Source organism: Cenococcum geophilum (genome assembly GCF_001692895.1).
Source record: "Cenococcum geophilum 1.58 unplaced genomic scaffold K441scaffold_50, whole genome shotgun sequence".
Classification (NCBI taxonomy): Eukaryota; Fungi; Ascomycota; class Dothideomycetes; order Gloniales; family Gloniaceae; genus Cenococcum; species Cenococcum geophilum.
Window position 1 is genome coordinate 336,057 of NW_027137608.1, and position 6,017 is coordinate 342,073.

Genomic DNA, 6,017 nt, shown 5'->3' on the forward strand with positions numbered 1-6,017 from the left:
TACCTACTACAATTTTTTTGCTTTGACGTTGAATGTCCAATATAGGTATATTCTTTTTTAAGTTTCTAAACCCCATATTTAATAAGTAGACGTAGGTATTAAATATCTACCCTAGCAGTTGTCGATAATAAAGGCCAAGCAGTATGCCATAGTTTAGTATTACTACTGCTGGAATAACTAATGAACATCATCTGTATATAATAAGCATATATTACGTATACGCTGGCCATATACGCACTCTATGTTGAGAAAACATCGTTAGTCTGCTTTCACTATATATACGTTCTTGTGTACTAAAATAGGTATACTGCCGCTATAATTATAGAATACCGTTGTAGTAGCTGTATATTATAAGTATTTACCTAATATATATAAATAATGCTTACTTCTCTGTACTTTGCTTAAGCTTTTTATTAACCTCTACTACTTAGTATAGACGACTGCTACGCTTTTAGAGGTTGTTAATTAATTTAAGCTTAACCCTATTATATGCGGGGCATATATAGAGGACATCCTTATAAGCGTGCTTGTAGTGTTTAATGCCGCTATATTTAAACGCTTAATAAAATACTTTTCTACTCTCCTGATTATTGTTTTCTCTAAGGAGTTATAGTTATGTAACTTTAGGGTTACCGGTTTTATAAAATAAAAATTAAATCTACTAGAGGTATAAGTACAGTATATACCTAGTATGTGTATTACATACCTTTGATATATACTGCTTAATAACCTTACGTACTATTTCTTTATCTGCATCTATAGATAGCAGAGGTGTTGCTTTATAGATAAAGTGTGTAATTCCTTCTTTTCTAGTTACTAGATATTCTGGCATTATAATATAGTCTATTACCTCTTAGATGATAACTTAGTACTTACCATTAGAGCTAATAAGTGCTCTATAGTCTCGGAGTGTGCTCTAGATATTCTTAGCATATATATAGCCTATATATAGTGTTATACGTAGTCTTACCTTAGAGAGACCCATATAAAATAGAAACCGCTGTTATATACTATCTTAACCCTTACCCTCCTCGCCCTCCCTATCCTCCTTATCTTTAATACTCTCTCTACTAATTGTATTATCTTAAGAACTATTATCTTCGTGTTTAATGTTAGGTACGCTCTAGTATACCTGTATATCCTTAGTATATGCCTAGCATATAATTGTATATACTAACTTATAAACCGTTCAGCCACCCTACTATACTCTCGTTCACTTCAGTATAGTTTTTACTTATTATTAGTATAGTAAGGCATATATAAATGCGGTTGTATATATATAGGTATAGATATATATATATATCTGTGTCTATGTCTCCGGGTGTATACGGAGCATATACTCTTGACATTTTGGTTTGTGTGTTTACTTAAGTCAAATGTGGCTACTGGGTAAAAGTGTAGTACCGCCGACCTTTTTCCGGGGGCTCCATCGGTAACCACGCTTAGCTTTCGCCGACCCCTATCGGTGACCACGTTCAACGTGTCCGAGACCACGATTAGCTGCGACCCGTGAAGCTGGTCGTGAACATCACTGTAACGTGGGTGACAGAGTTATGACGGCGATAGGGTTATGACGGTCGGCTACTACCGCCTTCCTGATGTAGATGGAACACCAAAATACTGCCAAAATGCCTCAGAAGTAGCCGTTGGATCGTGCACGCCGTCGGGTCGTGCACGCAGTCTTGCGGTCGATACCCGATACCCCCGATACGTATCGCCGATACTCATACAAAGTCTTAGCATTTACACAAACATCCAAAATTTTACTTATACGAAGCTGTAATAGCTAATCAGAATTCTATTCTTTTATCTAATAACTCCAAAACTCTTAATTCTCTTAATAAAAATACCGATACTGTTCTCTTTAATGGTGATACTAATACTGCATTAGCCTTAGTATCTTATATAACACCTAAACTTACTTCCTTAATCTATAAACATGCTTATCTTACAGATAACAATAAACGTCGTATAAAGAAGGGTTATTATTTCTATAAATACTATAAGCCTTTAGATCCTAAAGGGTATTATCCTTTAATATATAGCCTTAAACTACACCTTAAAAGGGAGCATAATATTAACTAGATAATAGCTAAGAATAAGTTTTGTATAACATTACAAGATTATATAAAGGATTTAGTGCAATAATTATACAAAAGCCTTTTAAAAAAGGGGGGAATTAAGGGGCTTAAGGGTAAAGTTCTTTATTGTACGGTAGAGAAAGACTTAATTAAACAAACGCTGGTTAATCTAATTATTATATAACAGCTCCCTTTTTTATACATTAAATAGCTAGAATTTTATACTTTTATTAAAGCACTTAATCGAGAAGCTAATTAACCTACTATTATTCTAATATATTACTTAACAATTACAGAATAGATTTAACATTATTATATTAACAATTGGGATATTATATAATAAGTACTTTAATCTATAAAGACACCTATTTATCTTACAGTTAATATCTAGATATATCCCAATTATGCTCTTCTTCTTAGCATCTATGCTAGCTTTCTTAATATTAATAATTACTATTATAATATCTTAATTGGCCTTCGTTATTACGGACGCTTTAAGTATAATATTACGACTACTTGGAGAAGAGTTGGAAGAAGCTAGTTAGTTAATTTAGGTACGGTCTAGGATGGAACCGGTAGAGCCATATAATGAGGAATAGTAACTAAGGTTATATAACGTTATATATAATATACGTAGTGTACAAAGGAAACGTACGTATAACACGTATAATACGTACCTTATATATAAAGGGGATTTCTTAAAAGTACGGTTGTGTATTTAAAGGACCACAGTCCCTACCTAGATAGTTCTCTCCTTTATAGTAAATCTCAGAATACAATTAGAGTTAATCTATTAGGCAACTACTCTATTAGTTATTATTACGTTATTAACTTCTTATTTACCTATATACCTAGCCTATTAATAAGTTTACCGTAGTTTCTACTACAAGGCTTTATTATATATTTACTACTAAGGTTATAGTATTAATAAAGTTAAACAATATACTACTAAAAGTATTAGCCACAACGCGGTTAACGGCAGCAACTATATTAAGATTAGGTAATAATACTAGTATAGTAAAAGACACTAACTCTTAGCTAGTTACCGTTAGATAGCTATAAAAAATAGTTAATTAATTAACAGACAACAACAAAATACTTAAAGAAAGGATTAGTAGGATTAGAGTAGCTAAGGTTAAGTTACCCTTAATTAAACGATTCTTAGAGGAGAAGTTAAAACTTAAAGGATTCCTTATATAAATGCACTTTAGGGTTATACAAGAAGGAGTTAAACTAGGAACGCCTATAGATTAAGTTACTTACATAGGATTATTCTTAACGGGAAGAGCACTTAAGTAGTTTAAATCTTACCTTATAGAAATGCAAGAATATAGTATAATAACTACTGTTCGTACTAACTTAATAGCACAAGTGAGTCGTATCCACGGGCACGAAATACATGTAGTATCGTATGCTTGTTTGGATGGTGACTGTCAATTATATGAAGCAGACTACGTAGTCTATATACTGATGCGCCTCCCCCCTGATTAGTCAGTGCTTCAGAAGTGCACCAGACGCGTAAGTGGGTGGTTGGTGCACCAAACGCGTAAACGCGTACTCGGCGTACCGAACGCGTAAGCACGTGGTTGGTACGACAGGTGCTATAATTATACACTAGCGGTACTTGGAAAATGAAACCACTTATGTATAGCCTCCGTAATTGTCTTAATAGAACTATAAAACACATAAGAAAATACATAGGAAATCCCTCCTAAGGTGCCTTCTGGGTTGCCTTCCAAATAGTGCTCCAAGCTGGCCGTAAGTCCTACTTACGGTCCGTAAAATGAACTGTACGGCCTTTTAACGGTCCGTAAATGCACCGTACGGCCTTCTAACGGGCTGTAGCTGAACCGTAAATGCTCCGTTAGTCTTACTCTACCCATTTTATGACCTTTAGGTTAAGCTTATTTGTGTTAATTAGGGTTTTAAGAGCTTAATACGGCTTTGCCTTAGTTATAGCGTCTGCTGGGTTATCTCCGCTGCTGATCCATTTAACCTCCGTAATCTCACGTCATTCGTAGGCCTGATATAAGCACATTAGGTCGACTATGAGCCTCTTCTCTTATGTCGTACCTAGTTTAACTAGGCAGTCGTAAAGGGACTTTGAATTGGTGTATAAAACTAGGGGTAACTGCTCTAGTTATAGAATCTTCTAGACCGTTAATTTAATTATGGCTGCTATATTAAATCTATAAGCTAGTGTATATAGTTTAGAAGCTAGTATACTACGGGTTACTTGTTTACACTTAATTAAAGACTAGTACAGTATATTTGCGTCCTGATTGCGGTCCGTAAGTATAATTACAAAGCCGATTTGTGATAATAAGTCTTTATTATTAGTAAAAGATACATCCGTAAATATTAGTAGGCTAAGGGAATTTAGGTCTAGTGGTACAAAAGTAAGTCCCCTTACTATATTGTTAATTTGCCACTGGATGCGCTTATTAAGCTACTTAATATTTTCTTCTTGCGGGTCTACTGCCTGGGCCGTAAAGGACAGATTATAGGCAGATTTAGGTTAACAGACTATGGCAATATAGGCGCCTCTTGTACGCTGTGCAGCGTATTAGTCCTTCGTATTTATAGTCTTGCGGGTCTCTCCGCGGGAATTAGTAAGGTCTATAGGTTTTGCTATAACGGGCTTTAGGTTTTAAGCTTGGCGTTCCTAAGTTAGCTTAATTAGGTTGCCCTTTTGTGTAATTAAGCCTCTATTAAACTTAATTAGAGTCTGCTTAGTTAACTGCTCTTACGGCTTTGCTAAGAACTTTGCCTTTTATAGTTTAGTTTCTTTAGCATCCGCAAAGGTTTAGTCTGCTAAGAAGAGGGTATTGTTAGTTTAGAGTCTAATAATGCTAAGGCCGTTTAATGGGGTGTATAAGAGGTAGGGGTCGTAGGTTGACTGTTCCATTTTAAGTTTACTAACGTAATGCTAGTGGTATATCTTAAACTAATAGTTTCCGGCTTTTAGTACTCCGTAAAGAGGTTTTATAACCCATAAAATTATTCCTAGTTGTAGGTTAAGCTCGCGGGGTGGTTGTATAAAGATGTCCCTACTTAGGTAGGTGTTGGACTACACGTAGGCTTGTAAGATGTCCTGTAAGTAAAGGGCTACGGGTTTAATTTGCTGTAATCTAGGCGTAAGTGCAAGTATAATCCGTTAACTAACTCGTTAAATTATAGGTAATTACATAAGGACTAAACCCTTTCCCTGGTTATTGTAAGCTTGTATAACGAGCCTTAATTTCTTAAAGGCTTTGTTAGTACTAGGGTGCTTAATTTTGTTAATAAAGCGTAAGTTAAATATACGGACGCCTTACGGAATGTCTTTCTCCGTTATAACTGCAAAGACGCCCTTTTTAAGTAGTCCGTTGATCTCTTTGCGTCGTAAGTCTGTAAAAGGGGTTTCCTGTACTAAAACTGATATATTTGTAGGCGGAGATTGCCTTGCGGATATTCCTACGGAGGTTAGGTAATTCTCTGTTACGGGGTTCTTAGTTATAGGGTGCTTTCGGGGGCGTCCTTAACCGCGCTTTATAGTAGGTTTAGTAGGTTCCATGGGTTTCTGGGGGACTTCTAGGGTAGGTAAGGGTACTTCTAGTTTGTTTGATTTGGTGGTCGCTTTTAGTTCGTCTGGTTCGGCGGTTGCTTTTAGCTTGTCTGGCTTGACGTTATTAGTGTTTTTGGGCTAAAAGTAGGGTTTTACGGACGTGCTCCTAAAGCTGGTCGGGCCGCTAGGGAGTTATACGTAGTATGTCTCGTCTTCTATAGCCAGTAAACGATAAGGTCCAGTCTAGTTGCCGCTCTTACGCCATACAAGGACTTTAGAATTAAGCGGGAGGTTATAAACTGAGGTTGTGTTAGGTCCGTTGCGGTGATGTAGGGCGCTATTAATAGCTTGTTTGGCCCGTAACTTAACTATTTCGGCTATTGCCTTCT